This window comes from Artemia sp. Qi Xiang Cuo, chromosome 12 (genome assembly GCF_049724085.1).
Source record: "Artemia sp. Qi Xiang Cuo chromosome 12, ASM4972408v1, whole genome shotgun sequence".
Classification (NCBI taxonomy): domain Eukaryota; kingdom Metazoa; phylum Arthropoda; class Branchiopoda; order Anostraca; family Artemiidae; genus Artemia; species Artemia sp. Qi Xiang Cuo.
Genome location: NC_142805.1, coordinates 11,371,517 through 11,393,650, shown reverse-complemented (window position 1 = coordinate 11,393,650; position 22,134 = coordinate 11,371,517). Strand labels below are relative to the sequence as shown.

At 34.0% G+C, this 22,134-nt stretch overlaps 1 protein-coding gene and 1 long non-coding RNA gene across 2 annotated transcripts in view; one reads left to right on the top strand and one right to left on the bottom strand.

Annotated features, from left to right (window-relative positions):
- The window catches only part of LOC148945772 (uncharacterized), a 128,315-nt gene that overhangs the window by 16,256 nt on the left and 89,925 nt on the right, over positions 1 to 22,134 (top strand). The window lies entirely within an intron of this gene.
- LOC148945776 (uncharacterized) lies at positions 13,837 to 19,235 on the bottom strand. The gene is made up of 2 exons (XR_016142511.1): positions 16,931 to 19,235; positions 13,837 to 14,299 (listed from the first exon to the last, which is right to left on the bottom strand). It is a non-coding gene; the product is annotated as an uncharacterized LOC148945776 (long non-coding RNA).

Sequence of the window (22,134 nt, the reverse complement as noted above, 5' to 3'; positions counted from 1 at the left end):
ATCATGAACAGATTTCCGTTACTCTGGTTCTACACAATCTCTTTCATCAGAGCAAATGTATGCGAGCACTTGCATTGAAATGCACCTACTATATCATCTACAGAGTTGTTCGTGATTCTAGCTCGCTAATAACTCTTAATAAACAAATCTATCATGGAGCACCCAAATTTCTACTCTCAGCATAAAATCAAGTAACTAATAAACCCCACGGCTATATCCTATTAGATCTTAATCAAATACACCCGACGATCTGCGTGTAGTCACATATGTTTTTGACAGTTAAATTACACTATATCTCCCTATGAACTATAAGGACACCTATTAGTTGCTATCATGACACTGAACAAACTATATGAAAATAGTCATCCGCTTTCAGGTCTATGTAGTTCAAAACAATCAGTTAGGATAGCCATTTTCAAACATGGTCGTGAAAACGATTTTATTAATCTAATATCCAAACTTTTCTTAAACTTGACTAAGGGTAACATTAAAGTGGCAGAAACAGTTAAGCAGCCGGCAAAGCAACATCGTTCCATTGTACATACATTGGCCTCTAAAAAGAAAGGAAAGAATTTTAAAAGGAAACGACTTCTTCAGGCGGGCGGTAGCTTTTTCACACTTTTACTGCCAATAATTGCAGGGCTTGTAAACAGTTTTCTCTAGAAAGAGAATGGCAAAACCCTATAAATTGACTCCAATAGAACTCGCTCTCTCACCCGTCGAACACTTTGAGAACAATCTGAGTAAATTCCTTGACAATGAGACTATTGAGGATGATAAAAAACTGCTTTTACTTCAAAATGCACTTCGCCGAGTGGACAAACAAAAGTCCTATCGATCGAAGCTCACTGCTGCTGCTGATCCCAAAAAAAGAATCATCTCCTCAAGAGTCTGCTGGAACAAAATTAAAGAAGGAGGACTTGGATTAAGTTTTATTTAAATTTGTAAATATATGGCCCCACTATTATCTTGAAAAAAGTACATGACTCCTAAACTATCTCGTGGAAAGTGGTCAAGATCATATTCAGGTTGAGAGCAATGGGAAAGGGATTATAATTCAGGGCAAGAGCTATAATCTACTTGATTTAATCTATGACATGGTTATAAATCGTAAAGGACTATTATCGTTTGACACTCATCTATACAACTAAATACATTAAACTTCCCCAAAAGTCTTATTGGCAATAGACAAATTCTAAAAAAATTAAATGAACATGCATCATCATCATCATCATCAACAACATTGACACCATCAAAATATGAACTTGAAAAAGAAGATTTTAAATCAATTTTGGAGAATACTATCACACCACTGATAGCTAGACAAAAACGAACACATATCAAATCAACGTCACCACCACCACCACTACCAACAACCCGTATAAAATAGGGTAGCGGCCATTACACAACGATTTTACGTTCAAAATGCTTGAAGTTCTGAAATGTGTTTATGAAAATATTGGTGAGGCGGGGAGTTTAAGTTCCCCCACCACTCTTTCCATAGTCACTGGTGTTCACACTAAAAGTGTACAAGACTATCTACAAAATGAATCAAGTTACACTCTGCATAGAAATCATAGACTTTGTGCCAATCAATATCGAAAAACTAAAGCCTTTTACCAATTGCATATAATGCAAGCATATCTCCTGACTCTAGATGAACTTCAAAGACGTCACAATACACCGTACAAGTACATCCTACTTGCAATCAGTGTTTATAGTCGTTATGCATATGCAATTCCATTGCGATCAAAGAGAGGTGTTGAAGTTGCTCAGGCCATTGAAAGTATTCTCGAACAGGATTCATATAAAAAAATTCAAACGTATCGCGGTAGTGAATTTGTTAATCCCCAGGTTGCAAAAGTACTAGAGATATATAGTACACTGCTCTATCATAGTCACAGTCATATAAAGGCTGCATTGGCCGAACGATTGATAAGAACTATTCGACTTTTAATTTCAAGATATTGTACATTGGAAAATATATCGACTTTTATTCATGATCTAGATAAAATCATGTTGATTTATAATCAACGACCTCATCGATTATTGTCCAACTTTACGCCAACGGAAGTTAATCATTCTGATCATGATACAATTGACACCTTTCTTAAACAGTATTCTAATGAATCGATTGCCAAGAAGAAGAAAAATAAATTCAATTTTGGTGATACCGTTCGAATTAATAGAACAACTAATATTTTTGAAAGGGTGAATTACTTGTGGTCCACGGAACTTTTTAAACTGGCAAAAATCCTATGCACTAAGCCCAAAACTTATCGCCTGCGTGATACCAAAGATAAAAGATTCTCCGTGGGTTTTATGACTATGAATTGCAAAAAGTTAAAAATGCTAGTGAAATCTATCAAATTGAAAAGATATTAAAGACACGTACTCACAGTGGTAAAAAACAGTTATTTGTTCGGTGGCTAGGATACAACTCTGATATTGATTCTTGGATCGGTGTTGAAGATACTGACAATGCCCCTGGATTTCTATGTTAATTTTATGTCCGACGTTTCCGATCCTCTCTACAATGACTTGAATACGACAAGTGATTTTTGGACAAAACTCTCCCCCGCCATCAAATTTGATGGTGCATATGAAGTGGCTCTTGTCGACTGTATTCTCAAAAATACCTATGACATCCTGAGAAAGGATCGTGTGTATGATATAAAAGTTAAACCATTCGATTGAACTATGAATGGGTTGGGCTATGTCGACTATGAATGAGTTGAAGCACTTAAATCTAGTGAATATCCACATGTCAAATTTAAATATATTGAAAATGATAATATGGGGGATTTGTGTCATACAATCAATAGAAAAATCTCATATCGCAGGAATGGCAAATTCTATTTTAATTATTCATTGGAACATGATAGGATTTACATTAGCTCACCTGCTGACACTGAAACAATTATTCTCAATGATAATCTGAGAGATGTTCTTGGCTTTAAACAGAATATGATCACTGGGAAAAATGCTCGTACCGTTTAAGGGATGGATCAAGTTATTTTTGCTGATTATCCACCTGGTTTTGCCTCGAACTCTTGCACATTTATCTATGCATCCTTTGTGGAAACACCGAGAGTCGGTAATTCAAATGTTCCCCTCCTACGTGTTCTTGAGAGAAAAAAAACTCATGAACTTGTTCATCACTATAATATAAAGCATCTTCAGTATGTTCCTGTAAACACTTCATATTTGGAACTCTGTCAGTTAACACTAAGAAGTGAATTGGGTGATCCTCTAGCAATAACAAAAGGCTTAGCAGTGATTACATGTCATTTTCGACAAATTGTCAACGACAGCACAATCGCCTTAAATCAGCAAGATAAGAATTCCATTTTTCTGCCCCTATATTGATTGCTTTGTCAGTGCTTTGAATCCATGTCAAATAGGCATTGGATTACACTATTATAAGGGTTTTACTAAAATGTTTGGTTCATGTCTTGGTCGCTTGTCTGCTAGACGATTTCCTTCTGCACTACCCCTTGCCAGAAAATATTTTGTACCTGCTGCATCAAATTTCGCTGCCTTCACACTACAGGACTGGGGGTCGGGCAACAATTTCAAGGAGAGTGTTAAGGAAAATATTAGATTTTCAGCAAGAGGCGTTGGTGAACAACTAAAATCTTGACAAAATGGGGAGGGGTTGAAAAGGATGCTTTCGCGTTATTCACTCATCAGTCCCCATCCAGGCAGGAAGCAAATGACATCGACAAAGACTTTGAGGAATAAAACACGGAAGACCAATAAGCAGAAGAAGAAGAAAAAGAAGAAGATTGTTAGATCAAAGAAGGATTTCTTCTCTTAAGATGACTTATCTCCCCCATAAGGAATCGTATCCATCAATTAGTTCCACATTGAATCTATTCAATGCTGAAAATATTGATTTCAGTGTCAAGAATTGTTACTATGAACAGTGTCATCCTCAACAGCTTCTTTCGGAGAAGATTCACTTTGAAATATTTTACAATGAATACTATGTCATTGATTTTTCATCAACCTTTAGTGAATTAAATCTTACGGCGAAGAAAAAGTAAGATAATTCAACTCTAAATACCGTTAATGTTCTGTACTTAGAAAAATGTAATCTACAAAATCTATTCAAACAATTTAATGTATTTATTAATTGAGCATTGGTGATAACTAGCAACGATTTATCCAACTGTACTAGCTATATACAATTTATGATGATGACGCCAAAGGCATATAAAGAGTTGATAGGACAATCATTGGGCTATAAATATAGATCAGATGTTGATACCAACGGTGAGTTAACTGCTGCAGTGTCCCAGGAGTATCATCTAGTTGGAAAATTAAACCATGAGATATTCAATATATCCCACTGGCTACCCCCCAATGTCAAGATTGACATAAAGTTACAGCTGGCCCCGTCAAATTTCATTTTGAGAAAAACACTTCCTGCAGCTTCCGATGCAAATGTCATTATCACATCGGCAATCCTCCATATTCGAAAACAACAAGTTATGAGCTCTGTTGCATTGGCAGTGGAAAAGCTAAGAGCCAATGGTAACAACATTAAACATCTTGTCCCCTATAAGATCACCAATCAACGTCACATTGCCACCGGCTCTCGTAGCTATAGCGATTCATCATTTATCAATGGAGAAATCCCATCAAAATTGGTTTTGGCCTTTGTAAAGAGTGGCAGTGCCGTTGGATCCTGGACTGAATCCCCACATGATTTTAATTTTTTTTTGTCTAACTAGCCTTGTGTGCAAAGTGAATGGGATTCCACTGTACACTATCATTTGACAAAAAAACTATAGAACTCTGTACGAGTTGACCATGCAATCCCTAGGTTATGACTCTCAACTATTTGAAAATGGAATAACCGATTCAATGTCTTAAAAAAATCATCGGGTAATTATTTTGGACTTGCCGGGGACTCAAAATCTGAGCCTAGTACGAACAGGGAATGTATATTTAGAGTTTAAATTTGCCAATGCTCTGAATGACACTATCACGCTAAGATCAATGAGTCAATTTGAAACCTATTGGGAAATCACACCCGACTGGAGTGTTCTACTAGACCTAGCACCATTAACACAAACTAAATATTCAACGTATTTGGTATGGATCCATACACGTCCCGAAAAAACTCCCCTTGTATACCATCAGACTTCGTTGAAAAGATTTCAAGTGTTGACAACACTCTTATCATTGTTAATAGCAGTACATCAACATTGAAGACCGGCAATTGGCTATGTATCTTTCAAACAACGAAGAATATTGAATTTTTTGATCCTCTTGGCCTATCGTATAAATTCTACGCTCCATACATCAGCAACTTTATTGAAAGCAGGGGAAAAACCATTATTCAAAATGAACGAAGAGTACAGGATTTAACGACTAAGACATGTGGCTTTCAAACACTACTCTTTTTCATTTTCAGATGTCGTGGCTACACCTACGGGCAGTTTCTCAACATCTACATTGACTTACCTCAATTGAACGAATTTATAGTGCAGAATATACTTATATCTGTATTTAATATTGATTTTAGTGCCGTACGAATAAAATGTTCTAAAAATGTATGTGAAATTGTTTATTAATAAAAAAAATTTATATACATGATAAAACGACTTTTCTACTCTTTAGATTTCATCCGCTACTAGGTCTTTGTCGACAACTAGTAGCGCAGGTAGATTATCTGAATTCACAGTGTACTGATCCTGATGTACTGCAATGTCAGGGTCAGATTTTCTAAAGTAGAGTGTGACTTCACTCTTGTCATATCTCTTTGTATAGTCAATGATACTATTCTCATTCATTCTATAGAATTCACATGTTTCAATTTGCTTATTTGAAGCAATTTCACAAACAGTGTCCTCAAGTGTCGAATCACATTCTGTCACAGCCAAATAAAAATCAGTGGGCTTATAATCATAACACCCAGTGTCTTCACAACGATGACGTAGAAACCATATTCGTTTGTTGTTCCAACAGTTGAATCGTTGACCCGGTTCCTCCTCCCAGAACAATCTAAAACCACGACGATACCAATCTCATAGCAATAAACTAAAATCACGGTTAGGATTCTTTCCAATCATACCGGGATATGTATTCTCCCACTGATTACATTTATCATAATGGCAATTGGAGCATAGGTGGTGGCCCCTAGGATGAGAGTCACACACCTCTTCAAGACAAGGATTACAACCTTTAATTTGTACAGTATATCCTCTATGCAATTTACACGGGTTGCATAATCTACACTTTTCATCATACTCATCAATCATTGTGCAATTCTCACATGATGATGACCAGCTGCCCTGTGTGTACATACATAACGGACATGTATGGAACATTTTGTCATGTGTTGACACTCTCACTACCACAATGAAACTGAACTAGCAACAACAACAAAAATTGTCTGACATAGAGAGAGGAGTAAATCATCCATGAACACAATCTTTCTCATGAAAAAAAGTTCTAAATTTCTAAACTAATGTTTAAAAGCATATCCACAATATCATTTTGCCGTGTCGTGATCAATATATCAATAAATTGGGTAAATAGATTTGGACCACGACGTAGAAGCTTCATACAATAGTCTAATGATGGAGAGTCAGTTTTCATTATATCAACAAGCATTCCCCGAGAAAGTATCTTCCTTTGAATAGACAACTCTAGAAAATCATCATCTAGAATCAAACGTTTTTCCATAAGAACTAGATTCCTCATGATTCGCTCTTTCTCGAATCTATCCATTTTTTAGAGTCCTAACTCTCTCACAACCAACTTCAGACTAACCAGAATTTTTTTTGTACTCTAGAAAATATACGCTAGTCTACTATAGAAAGAACAAAAAATACCATCGATTTAGAAACATTTTTATTGAATATAATTAAAAAAATAGTATTCACTGATGTAGTTTATTCTCGTAAGTATATTTCGATAGGGAACATTCAGCAGCTTAAAGTCTATGTATGGAGCTGATTATCATTTTACCAGCAAACAATCGTTGCTCCACTGTTTCAAAATTGCACAATGATATCACTTATCCAGAGAACACACAGCCATATTCAATGCAGACTTAGAAGTCAATCGTTATCATTGCTGCTGCTGCTGTCATTTCAATCATTAATCTTCAAGAATGTAAATGCACCACTCATTTTTCCCAGCTCACATCCACTTACAAAGCTTATTATCCCCCTTAATTCTATTCTCTTACTAGTAAGATCTACAACTAAAATTACTCATTATATCTGAATCCAAATATACTCCAACTAATATTACTCCAACTACTAATCAAGTTACTGTATATACACTAACCACCGCTCTCTCACCGTTTGACCAAAAAAAAAATGAATGTTAGCTCAGAAAACCCGTCTGCTAAGGCAAGTACCGTTCGTAGTAATAGCTGACTGACCCGTGGTAAGCCAATGTACCGGTTAGACTACACTGTATATTCATGCCTCAGGGGAGAGGTAAGACAAATTACGCAAGCACTGCTCGTGGTACTAGCAGAAAACCCGTCTGCTAAGGCAAGTACCGTTCGTAGTAATAGGTGACTGACCCGTGGTAAGTCAATGTACCGGTTAGACTACACTGTATATTCATGCCTCAGGCGAGAGGTAAGACAAATTACGCAAGCACTACTCGGATCAGCACCTAGGTTACTACTTACGTTGTAGATATAGTTGCAGATTTTTGCAGATATGAGCTTGAAACCTAAGTAATAGGGTTTTTTGATACGCTGAATCTGAAGGTGGGATTTTCATTAAAATTCTTTCACTTGTAGGGGATGTTTCCTCCCTCTTTAAAAAATCAGGTAAATTTTTTCAGGCTCGTAGCCTTTGATGAGTAATACTAAACTTAATAAAATTTATATATCAAGGAGGCACACTTGTGCCTCTATAAAGAGGCGACCCACCACAATGTTAAGCGATTTCAGGTCCTAGAGGTCGCAGAGAGACGGCGGTAATCGCATTTTGTAGCCCAAGCTCAAACTAAGAAACTTGCAAAATTTCATCCTCCTCCGACTTTATCTTCATGGGGTAAACTGGGCCGGAAGTTTGGACCCTCCCACCACAGCCCCCTTTAACGTTGTCCGATTGGGCTGAAATTTAGAGGTTAAGCTTTCCTAGGGACCGGGAGCTTATCTTCGAAATTTCAGCTCAATCCGATCACTCCTCCCCTGTTTTCAAAAAACCAAATATAGCCACTTAAAATTCATTTTTTTTCTTAGCCACGCCTACAGGCCACAGTTGGCAACGGATCCGGGTGAATGAGAACTCATTCGAAGCAGAATTCGACCTGTTAGGGCCTTTTGATATTTTCAGACCGAAAAAATTATCCCCCGAATTTACATTTACGAAAAACCTTGTTTTCCTATATTAGCCCCTTTTAATTTTTCCCACCACAACCCCCTTTAACGTTGTCTGATCGGGCTGAAATTTAGAGAAGGAATTGTTCTGGAACCTGTAACCTCATCCAGGACATTTCAACTCAATTTAATTATTCCTTCTCTATTTTCTAAAAGCAAAATATCAAATTTCGTAGGACTTTGCATGCGTCGAAAAAATTTCCTTATATTAAAGAATAGTTGCTATTGTGCCTGTTTGGTCTTTCGGTTGATACTCCAGACTGTCAGGCGGAAATCCGGGTTCGATTCACTGTCAGAGCAATTTTTTTATATACTGAATTTAAACTTTAAAAAGAAACTCAGTTTCTTTTTTAAATTATTTGAAAAAAATTACGTTTTCTAAAGAGTTAAAGAGGCTGAGTTACAAGGTCGAGGCTGAGTTACAAGGTCGAACCTTAAAACGTACAGGGATTAGGAGGCACTCTTTAACTCTTTAGAAAACGTAGTTTTTTTCAAATAATTTAGAATCAGCATTATAAGCCCATTCTTTAGATATATGATTATTGACATCAAAATTCCGTTTTTAAAAGTTTCGATTACTATTGAGCCGTATGGCTTGTTTTTTTTATTACGTATATGTTATTACGTATATGAGGGGGTTCACCCCCTAGTCAATACCTCGCTCTTTACGTTAAAGTTAAAAAAAAAATTAATTCACAAACCCCTGAATCACAAAGGCCGTTTAATTAGAATAGATAGCACTTTTGAAAGCACTAAAAAAACTGTAGCGTAAAGAGCGAGGTATTGACTTGGGGGAGAACCGCCTCATATACGTATTAATTTCTGTTCGTTTTAATTTATAATGTTGCTTCTTACTTTCAGTTGAAAAAACTTGTTTTTTTTTAAATTTCTGATCGTTTTTTAAATAATGCTTGGAAATCCGGCGCCCCCTTCATAGAAATCTCCTTTACCCCACAGAAACATCCTCCACGAAAAGAATCACCCGAGTACCCCCCTTCTCCAGCCGTCCCCCCCCCACTAGAAAAAAATCCTTCCTGAAAATGTCTGTATACTTCCCAATAACCAATAAAATATGTAAGCAATGGGCAAAGTTTTGATGTTGCTTCTTACTTTCAGTTGAAAAACTAGTTTTTTTATATTTAATTTCTGATTTTGTTTTTAAAATAATGATGGGAAATCCGGCGCCGCCTTCATAGCAATGTCCCTTCCCCCATGAAAACTTCCTTCATGAAAAGATCCTTCTATAAAACCCCCGACCCACTCCCACCCCCCACTACCAGAAAAAATTCCCCCTGAAAACGTCTGTATACTTCCCAATAACCAATACAATATGTAAGCAATGGGCAAAGTTCATATCTTGCAGCCCTTCCCCTGGGAACTGTGGGGGATTAAGTCATCCTAAGACATATTTATTAGATTTTCGACTATGCTGAAAAAAATGGCTATCTCAAAATTTTAATTGGGTGACTTTAAAAAAAATGAGCGTGGGAGGGGGCCTAGTTGCCCTCCATTTTTTGGAATTTCCCTCGACTGGAAATATCTTAAAATCTCTGCCTAGGAGCTTGAAACTTCTTTAATAGGGTTCTCAGATAAGCTGAATGTGATGGTGGAATTTTCGTTAAAATTAATTAAAAATGCAAAATTCCTCATTTTTGCAGATAGGAGTTTGAAGCTTCTTTAATATTGTTCGTTAATAAGCTGAATCTGATGGTGTGAATTTCGCTAAAGTTAATTAAAAAAAAATTACAATGAAAACAAAATTTTATTGTTTAAAAAAATTGAGTTGTGAGAAAGTCAAACTTTAGCGGAAAGAGCGAGGCGTTGAGGAGGGGACAGCCCCTTTCATATACGGGATAATTTCTGTTCGTTTTAAGTTTTAACGTCGTTCCTTACTTTCAGTTAAAAAAAACTTGTTTTTTTATTTCATTTGCGAACGTTTTTTAATTAATGCAGGTTTTGATTTTGGCTCACCGTGCATGAATAAATTAAACAAAATATGCATATTAATTTTACTTTAATTTGGTTAAATGGCTTTCTCGAAACTTGTTGAATTTTATTTCGGAACGTTTTTATTAGTAATAAATATACGTAACTTACGAATTAACTTACGTAACGAACTTCTATATTCATATATTTTTAATACGTATATTAGGGGGTTTGCCCCCTAGTCAATACCCTGCTCTTTTAGATTTCGAATTTTGTTCCAATTCTTTAAAAATGACCCCTTAATCATAAAGGCCGTTAATTAGAATAAATAGCTCTTATGAAAGTACTAAAAAATCTTTGGCTTAAAGACTGAGGCATTGACTAAAAGGTGAACCCAATCATATGGCTAATATTTTTTTGTTCGTTTTAAGTTTTGATGTTGCTCCTTACTTTCAGTTGAAAAACTTGTTATTTATATTTAATTTCTGATTTGTTTTTAAAATAATAATGGGAAATCCGGCGCCCCTTCATAGCAATTTCCCTTCCCCACTGTAAAATTCCTTCATGAAAAGATCCTTCTATATAACCCCCGACCCACTCCCAACCCCCACTACCAGAAAAAATTCCCCCTGAAAACGTCTGTATACTTCCCAATAACCAATGCAATATGTAGGCAGTGGGCTACGTTCATATCTAAAAGCCCGACCCCTGGGACCTGTGTGGGATTTAAGCATTTTAAGCGATATGTTTAGTGAGTTGTCGATAATGCTTACCAAAACTACGATCAAAGGGATGTGATTGGTTGACTTTGAGAAAAAATGAGCGTGGGAGGGGGCCTAGTTGCCCTCCATTTTTTGGAATTTCCCTCGACTGGAAATATCTTAAAATCTCTGCCTAGGAGCTTGAAACTTCTTTAATAGGGTTCTCAGATAAGCTGAATGTGATGGTGGAATTTTCGTTAAAATTAATTAAAAATGCAAAATTCCTCATTTTTGCAGATAGGAGTTTGAAGCTTCTTTAATAATGTTCGTTGATAAGCTGAATCTGATGGTGTGAATTTCGTTAAAGTTAATTAAAAAAATTTACAATGAAAACAAAATTTTATTGTTTAAAAAAATTTAGTTGTGAGAAAGTCAAACTTTAGCGTAAAGAGCGAGGCGTTGAGGAGGGGACAGCCCCTTTCATATACGGGATAATTTCTGTTCGTTTTAAGTTTTAACGTCGTTCCTTACTTTCAGTTAAAAAAAACTTGTTTTTTTATTTCATTTGCGAACGTTTTTTAATTAATGCAGGTTTTGATTTTGGCTCACCGTGCATGAATAATTAAAACGAAATTTGCATATTAATTTTACTTTAATTTAGTTAAATGGCTTTCTCGAAACTTGTTGAATTTTATTTAGGAACGTTTTTATTAGTAATAAATATACGTAACTTAAGAATTAACTTACGTAACGAACTTCTATAATCATATATTTTTAACACGTATATTAGGGGGTTAGCCCTCTAGTCAATACCTCGCTCTTTAAGCTAAAGTTGGAATTTTGCTCCAATTCTTTAAAAATGACCCCTTAATTACAAAGGCCGCTAATTAGAATAAATAGCTCTTATGAAAGTACTAAAAAATCTTTGGCTTAAAGAGCGAGGCATTGACTAGAAGGTGAACCCAATCATATAGCTAATATTTTTTTTTTAAGTTTTGATGTTGCTCCTTAATTTCAGTTGAAAACTAGTTTTTTTATATTTAATTTCTGATTTTGTTTTTAAATTAATGATGGGAAATCCGGCGCCCCCTTCATAGCAATGTCTCTTCCCCTATGAAAACTTCCTTCATGAAAAGATCCTTCCATATAACCCCCGACCCCCCCCCCCCCCCCCCCTACCAGAAAAAATTCCCCCTGAAAACGTCTGTATACTTCCCAATAACCAATACAATATGTAAGCAATGGGCAAAGTTCATATCTTGCAGCCCTTCCCCTGGGAACTGTGGGGGATTAAGTCATCCTAAGACATATTTATTAGATTTTCGACTATGCTGAACAAAATGGCTATCTCAAAATTTTAATTGGGTGACTTTGAGAAAAAAATGAGCGTGGGAGGGGGCCTAGTTGCCCTCCATTTTTTGGAATTTCCCTCGACTGGAAATATCTTAAACTCTCTGCCTAGGAGCGTGAAACTTCTTTAATAGGGTTCTCAGATAAGCTGAATGTGATGGTGTAATTTTCGTTAAAGTTAATTAAAAATGCAAAATTCCACATTTTTGCAGATAGGAGTTTGAAGCTTCTTTAATAATGTTCGTTGATAAGCTGAATCTGATGGTGTGAATTTCGTTAAAGTTAATTAAAAAAATTTACAATGAAAACAAAATTTTATTGTTTAAAAAAATTTAGTTGTGAGAAAGTCAGACTTTAGCGTAAAGACCGAGGCGTTGAGGAGGGGACAGCCCCTTTCATATACGCGATAATTTCTGTTCATTTTAAGTTTTAACGTCGTTCCTTACTTTCAGTTAAAAAAAACTTGTTTTTTATTTCATTTGCAAACGTTTTTTAATTAATGCAGGTTTTGATTTTGGCTCACCATGCATGAATAATTAAAACGAAATTTGCATATTAATATTACTTTAATTTAGTTAAATGGCTTTCTCGAAACTTGTTGAATTTTATTTACGAACGGTTTTATTAGTAATAAATTTACGTAACTTACGAATTAACTTACGTAACGAACTTCTATATTCATATATTTTTAATACGTATATTAGGGGGTTTGCCCCCTAGTCAATACCCTGCTCTTTAAGCTAAATTTCGAATTTTGTTCCAATTCTTTAAAAATGACCCCTTAATCATAAAGGCCGTTAATTAGAATAAATAGCTCTTATGAAACAATACTATATATTAACATTGCGTAAATTTCATAATTTTCAGCCCTCCCCTTGGGGCTTCGAGGGATAAAGTCATCCTAAAAGACATAGTTAGAATATTTTCGACCATACTGAACAAAATGGCTATCTCAAAATTTTGATCGGGGGACTTTGGGAAAAAATGAGCGTGGGAGGGGGTCTAGTTACCCTCAATTTTTTTGGTCACTTAAAAAGGACACTAGAACTTTTAATTTCCGTTCGAATGAGCCCTCCCACGATAATCTAGGACCACTGGGTCGATACGATCACCCCTGGGGAAAAGAAAAACAAATAAACACGCATCCGTGATCTTTCTTTTGGCAAAAAATGGAAAATTCCACATTTTTGTAGATAGGAGCTTGAAACCTCTACAGTAGGGTTCTATGATACGCTGAATATGATGGTCTGATTTTCATTAAGAATCTATAATTTTTAGGGGATCTTTCCCCCTTATTTCGAAAGTCAGCCAAATTTTCTCAGGTGCGTAAGTTTTGATGGGTAAGATTAAATGAAATAGATTTGATAGGTAAGCTTGATGAAACTTATATATTTGAAATCAGAATTAAAATCTGATTCTTTTGATGTATCTATTGGTATCAAAATTCCGTTTTTTAGAGTTTCGGTTACCATTGAGCCGGGTCGCTCCTTACTTACTGTTCCTGTTCAAAAGTTTATAATTGCAGCCATAAACTAACCTTTACATCTCTATTATATAATTAATACCTTCTAAAACCCTCGAGGTTTTAGAATTAATTAATACCTTCAAGACTTCAACCATATAATAAAATTACTAATTTTTAAATTAATGGTCGGTCAATTCTTGGAGCGGTAAATTCTCATAATTTAAAAATGAGATATATTGCGGTTGTTTTTTTGCGGTTGGCACTTGGCAACTGGCACTTGTAGTAAAACGTTTCTTACATATATCACATTCAAAAGGTGTTTTTCCAGTATAAGAAACCTCCTGTTTTGCCACATCATTTTCTGCCAATACATGACTGTGGCTTGGCATCTCATTTTGACATTTCCAATTCATTTCTTAATTAGATATATTCTTCCTAGACCTGGCATGCTATGCAATCCGCATTCTTGTTTGGTCATATCTTTATCAGATGACGCTGCAACAAGAAGAACTTTATTAATATAAAATTCGCTAAAAATCAGACTTGTATTTTTTAGGTTTATTTTAATTTAGCTGTTTTGTACTGCCTTATTCGGTTTTTAAGAAAACTTTGTTATTATTAAAAAAAGCTTATTATTGGCCCATCACGCATTGGGTAGGACATCACAAAGATCTTCAAACACTAGGCCTATTGCCACAAACAAGACCCAAAGCAAACCCAGCAATAAGTTGAGGATCACAATTTAACATTTGCGAAACTCTGTTCTGTCGACCCCCTGGTAAAAACAGTCAATAACACTTTTTCGTAAAGAATTTATCAAATTTCATATTAGACTCGGACAACTGTTACCTTGAAATATTTGCTCATATGTGCAAACTACAGAATAAAACCTTTATAATTTTTGCTAATTCAAAAATGTTTCAGCCAATCAGCAAAAAATTCACGCCTAAATTTTCGAATTGATTTCATCCGTGTTAACAAAACTAACATGTAAGATGTTGCCTTGCATGTATAGGATTAAAGTTTATACTTTTAGTCAACTCCCAACAGAAAACAAGCTGGTAAACAAAACAAATAGACAAAGCTAAAATTAAAAATTTAGATAATAAGCTTTTCAAAGAAAGAATTGCAAAAAATATGAAAAAACGACATTTCAATTAAAAACAAAATAAAACAAAGATTAAAATAAAAACAAGACAGTTCAGACAACATAGATTCTAGGCTTGGGCATACTGTCAAATTCAACTCCAAATATCTCATATTCTAGTGTTAAGTTTCAAAGAAGGGGTGTACTTCTTGTGGGATTTTTCCTATGCCTAATAAAATAATTTGTCAAGATATCTGTACTATCTTTAATAAAAGTTACAACTCTTTACTTACGTATTTATAAATATACTTAGGCTTTGTGTACATTTTAAAATCAATTTCTTTTGGATTGATAAATAAAACAATAACACAAAAAAAAGTATTGTAAACATATTCGATAAGCTTGTTAAAGAAAGAATTGCTGGCAAAGATTTTCTTTACAGAAATTTTAGGACCATGAATATTAACTCATATACGCATACTACAGAATATCAAAAACTAATACATTTACCAAATCAAATTCTTTTTCAGCCAATCGGTAAAAAAGATGCCCATAAATTTTCTTTCCAAAATAAGCTAAATAAAGCCCTTATTTAATTTTGACATTTCCAATTCATTTCTTAATTAGACATATTCTTCCTAGACCTGGCATGCTATGCAATCCGCATTCTTGTTTGCTCATATCTTTATCAGATGACGCTGCAACAAGAAGAACTTTAATAATATTAAATTCTCTGAAAACCAAAGGCTGGTATTTTTTAGGTCTCTTTCAATTTACCACACAACTCAAATTTTAAAATAGTTAGCCTAGTACATTTATTACAAATTTAAGTCTAGTTAATCTTACCTCATTACTTAATTTATAAATTAAATTAATTTTACAAAAATAATCTTCTAAAATAAATCTAAACTCATTATTAAAATTAAGAAAAGTACCAATAGAAACATATAATATTAAATAATAGACACGACTAGATATTAATGATAAAAAATAAATTAAACCCCAAACAAACAGAAAATGAATAAACAATCATATAAAACAAACCTACGATATTTATAAATATAAATGAATAAATAATTCTTAAAACATACAAAAATAGAATTAAATAAGCATTACAAGCTTAAAACACAAAAAAATCTTTTACTATTGAAGAATAAATGAAACTCAAAATAAAAAAAGACTAAATAAACAATCATAGCAAACAAAGATACAACAGGTACTAATATAATTGAATAAATAAATCTTAAATAAAGAAATACTTAAATTGAATATATAAATAAACCTTAAAACAAACAAAATCCCTACAAACAAAAGTTGGGTTACTGCCCCCTTCCCTAACTGTAAAAGTCTAAAGCCTACTGCGTCATTGGTACTTAACTGAAAATAAACTATATTACAAATATTTTCTTTTGTACTTATTAGACAATTGTACTTATAGAAACAACAGTTTGGCTACTGCCCCCTTCCCTAACTGTAAAAGTCTAAAGCCAACTGCGTAATTGGTCCTTTACTGAAAACGAATTGTATTAAAAAAAATTTCTTCTATGCTTATTACAAAGTTAAAAGTAAAATGAAAATTACGGTCCAATATGATACTGTAAATTATCCACTTCTTTGGAGATAATGTTGCATTAAAAGCAATCAAAACTAAGGTGTTTCTAGAAGAGAATGATTAAATTACAGATTTATTACATTAGCATATTCTTAAGGTATTTATGCCATAAAAAACAATTATTTTTTATTACATATAGCTAAATCCATATTTAAAAATTGTAAATGAGTTCTAATTGGTTCCAAAAAGCCAGAATTAAGTTTGTCGTTTTATCCAGGAGTTTAATTAGGATACAAAATTTTAATAATCAAAACCATATGGGATTATCATTAACTAAATATACTTTTTTTTGCAAATGCAATCAGACCGATCAGATGCAATAAACACCTATCTTTCATGCCCTGTCAATATTTCAAAGAAAGTTTAAGATAAACCTTCTCATTTTAGACATGCAAAAATACAGAAGATCAGGAAATCTGAAGCATACCTTCGTCCCTGTCAATTTTCGGCTCCAGTTTAACATGATCACCATCATGTTGACAATCTCCAGAGATGCCAGGATGCCAGACTAGAATAAATATCAGTGGATGTGTTTTAAACTTACAATCCACGGTCATCTGTTTTTTCAGCACAGTGCAAATTATGTTCTGGTCTTGAGGAGGCATGGGGGGTTGTCAGCCCTACTCTTGTTAATTTTTGTTCGTTTTGAGTTTGGCTCTATTACTGATTGTAATTTCTGTTCGTTTTGGGGTTTCTTTTATTTATTCATGGTGATATATCGTAGTTTTATATTTGGCAGATTCTTTAAATTTATTTCTCCTCATTTTTGGTTTATTGGAACTCTTTATATTTCTTTGAAAAACATGTTTTATGGAAAAAGTTTTTAAAACCAATTTCTGTTCGTTTTTTATTGACACAGTGTTTTTCATGGAAAATAAATTTTTTATATCTTTTGGGGTTTTTCTTCTGTAAGAATCCATACTCTGGCTTGCTATTTGTATGTTGAAAAAACTTTCAACAATTATTAATCCTGACACATATTGTTTAATTTAGTTTTATACCTCCAGTTGGCCTGAAAAATAAAACTTATTTTCATTCCCAAAAATTCCTATGTATTCTATTTGACAACCTGGATACACTTACGCTCTTTTCGTTTATATAAATTGTAAGAACAGAGGTAGTAATAGTAGTAGCCCTGGAAGTTTCAACTTAATACCTCTAGTCGTCCTAAGATATTGCTGAGGTGTCTTATTGATAACCATACACACAGTTCCTTTTGATTTAGTTTTGAAGCAACATTTAATTTTAATGCATAATGGGCAAATTGCATAACTGAGTTGGTGCAAATTCCGGGCAAATTCCCCGGACTGAGTTGGTGCTTCAATGGACACTGGTGTGTTACTGAATTGGCTCGGTGACTCTCGTTTTTTGACAGAGTTTTCTTGGCACTGTTGGAGGGGGGAGAATAGCATAGGATGTGTGCTTCCAAAAATATCTTTCTTATCATCTGAGAATATATCTTCAGCTTCTACAAAATAAGAGTAAAACTTAAATAAAATATTTACAATATAACAAGTTGGTTAGTCATAAGACTTTTAAAATGCTACAAAATTTTTATGTGGTAGTTTGTAGAAGGACTAAAGGTAATTGATCCTCCCAGCATCTAGGCACTTAGTAAATATATAAAGAATAAGAAGAGCATCAGATTAAAAAAAAGAGACAATATTACATGGATAATGGTAAATTATTATAGGTTCTGTCAAAAAGTTTGTTCACCAAGGTTGAAGCAATAACTGCTTCCAAGTAAAGAGCCAGCCACCTATTTCAAACTTATTTAGATAAAAACTGTCTGGTCAGAAAAATATAGCATTTCAAGCTAATTAGTGACTCAACCTTCAGGTGACTATACTGAGTGGCAAGAATGTTGACTATTATTTTTGGTTTATATTAATGGCAAAATTTTATCAAGAAAATGAATTAATGGGAATTAAAAACGAGCTTGAAAAACCTGCGGATTGGCACTGAATAGGAAAGTGAAGAGAACCATAGTAATAAAAACCGTCTCAGGAATGGCTATTAGGTTCAAAACCCTGTAGCTGGAGGTTTAAAATCTCCAGTCTTGAATTTATGATTCTTTTAGAGGATGAAAACTAAAATATGATGTTTGAAAAAAAACTACCAAATCACAGAAAAAAGTATTCCCAAAAAGGTGTTACCACTGAAGCAAGCAATTTTGTGACAAGCCTATACCTGGTGTGTGCATCATTTTAGAAAATTGTCTTTTTTGAAGAAGCTTTTGGTTCCTTTACGTGTAGGTAATGGACTGAGATACCCTTAATGGCGTCTTCTTTTCTTCGATATATTTGCTTATTTGGTTATTCAGCGTAAGCACCAAATTTAAAGCAAATCCAGTGAAGAAATTTTTTTGAAACGCTTTTTGGGTCTCATTACAAAAATGACGTTCATCGCAAAAACATAGGTTGTTCCCACAAAAGGACTTTCGTTCTTAATTAGAAAAAATTGAATTCAGAAAGCAATATGTTTTCACCGTTAGTACTGTTAAGGTTAGGGTAGCATCTTAATAAAATTTTCTACCTACAGAAACTCACAAAAAATGTATTTAAAAAAAGTGATTGTAAAAGTTAAAAGATAATTTTTGTACATAAGTTTCTGGGTGTTCATTTTGCAGACAAGAAAGCTCAACTTATTTCAAAGTAAAAAATTATTTCTTTATTTTTTTAATTATCTTTTTATACTCAAAATTCAATTAGCATTCCCCTTTTTCTGCTATAATTCAAATATTAGAATTGAACTTATACTGAACATATTACTTTTAATGGTCCTATAGTCAAATTTAAAATGATATTCAAGAAACTTCATACTACAGTTGAAGTTCAAACCGTGTTGATTGATATAGCCTATTTAAGGTGAAAATTATATTTTTTCTACTAAAAAAGTACATAAATCTTAATAATGTCAATAAATTTTCGGAATTCAATAGGCAAGTCACAATTCCAACAGAAAAATTGAATTTTTATTGTAACTTGTTTGAATTAAATAAGCAAGTCGCAATTCCAACAGAACAATTGGATTTTTTTTACTTGTTTGAATTTGAGCAAAACATTTTGTAGGAAATCAAATTTTTTTTACAGTGCAGTTTTTCCACTTGAGACACGACACCAAAAGTGCCGTTTTTAGTGCCATTTGAACTTGATGACGGTGGAATTTATGTGAAAGACGTATATATGTGCAATATCTTTTGTATGAGCGATGTTCTGGTACCAACGATGTTATGGTAGCCTGCTAATGCCACCCTTTTAGGAATAGCACAAAAAGTGCCATTTTAGTGCCATAAAGCACTTGCAGATGGCATAATTTATAAAAAGCACTTAGTAGATATGATAAATAAATTTTTAATGAGCAATTAATAATCTCTCTATGTTTTTCCGGTAGCCCCATAGACTTGTTGAAAAAAAAAAAAAAAACAGAAAAAGGGAGACATATAAGTGCTACAAATGCAAAAGTTATTTTACTTTTTTTTAAGGGAGGGGGCCTGTAAATTCCCTGTACAAGGTTTTAATCATTTTGCATCCAATAGTACACTTTTCATTTTGATATGACGCCATTTTCGACGGATGTGAAGCTTTTTTTATAAATCAAAATGGATTTCTTTTCGCAAAAAAACTTTTACTTGTAAGATAAAAGAAAATAACACTTAATGTTCCTGAGTCAATGCCAGACAGGAATTTTTTTTAACAAGTCAGTTTTTTTTCAAAACACATTTTTTAAATTTTGGTTATTACGGGCTGTGGTTCGCTCTTTACTAGGCTGCAACTGCTGTTCCAACCATGATACCTTGCCGGCACATGCTTTAACAAATGAGCCTAGAAAATGAAAAAAAAAAAAAAAAAAAAAAAAAAAGCGGAAACCAAAAGTCCCGATAAGATACAAGCGAAACCAATACCCACGATACCGATACACCCGATGCCACATACAGCCCGTCCCCAGGGACTATGAGGGGTCATATCATCATCAAACGTATATAGAGTGGACCTTGGAACCATGCCAAAAAAATGGCTATGTCAAAATTTTTATAGGAGTAGTTGGGGGGGGTCTATTCGCCCTCCAATCCTTTTGGTCACTTAAAAAGGGTACCTAACAATTTTATTCCCTTTCGAATGACCTAATAAACACCTCTCTATGACGATCTGGCCACCCCCTAATCCTTCAAGAAAAAAAAAAGGGCGACAGATCAGTGCTACCCATGCAAAAGAGTCATTTTCCTTGGTGTTCAAGGTGGGGGACTGTAATTACCCAACATAATGTTTTGACAATGCTGATTCCAATGCTGCACTTTTTATTTCGATTTGACGCCATTTTTAAGGGGTTTCAGGCTCTTTTTGGAAATCACCAAAAAAAATTTTTCGCAATAAACTTCTACTTCTAAGATTATCCAAAACAATAGTTACCATTCGTGATGGTAACTATTTACCTAACTAGTTACGTAACAGTGTCAAATGATAATTTTTTCTCACCAGACAGTTTTTTTGAAAACACGTTTTTCAAATTTTGATTACAACGGGCTATGGTTCACTCTTTACTAAGTTGCAGCTGCCGCTGCAAACATGATAAGATTTGATAGGGTGTTCTCCAGTGTGATATCTTTGGTGAACAAATAGGTTGGCTTTTCGGCTGAATGTCTTTTCACAAATATTGAATTCAAAAGGCTTTTCTCCAGTATGAGTTTTTTTATGATAATATAAACTATTGCTATGTGTAAAACATTTCTTACAGATTTCACATTTAAAATGTTTTTTTTCAGTATGTGTTCTTTAATGACGAGATAAACTGGCACTTGAATTAAAAAATTTCTTACACACATCACGTTTGAAAGTTTTTTTTTCAGTATGAGATATTTGATGAATTAATAAGCTGGCTTTTTGTTTGAATGTTTTGTAATATATATTGAATTTAAAAGGTTTGTCTCCAGTATAAGATCTTTTATGAACAGATAATGCGGCACTTCTAATAAAACGTTTCTTACACATATCACATTTAAAAGGTTTATCTCCAGTATGAGTTCTTTTGTGATCAGATAAACTGCTGCTTTGCGTAAAACGTTTCTTACAGACATCACATTCGAAAGGCTTTTTGCCAGTATGAGTTCTTTGATGAACAAATAGGTGGGTTTTTCCACTGAATGTTTTGTCACATTTATCACATTTAAAAGGTTTTTCTCCAGTATGAGTTGTTTGATGATCAAATAGGTGGGCTTTTATAGTGAATGTTTTTTCACATATATCACATTTGAAAGGTTTTTCTCCAGTATCTGCTCTTTGGAGATTAAACAAGTGGGCTTTTCGGCGGAATGTTTTCTCACATATATCGCATTCGAAAGGCTTTTCTCCAGTATGAGTTTTTTTATGATAAGATAAATGACTCCTATTTGTAAAACATTTCCTACATATATCACATTCAAAAGGTTTTTCTCCAGTATGAGTTCTTTTGTGATCAGATAAACTGCTGCTTTGCGTAAAACGTTTCTTACAGATATCACATTCGAAAAGTTTTTTTCCCGTATGAGCTCTCTGATGACGAGATAAACTGGCATTTGTAGTAAAACGTTTCTTACATATATCACATTCGAAATGTGTTTTTCCAGTATAAGAAACCTCCTGTTTTGCCGCATCA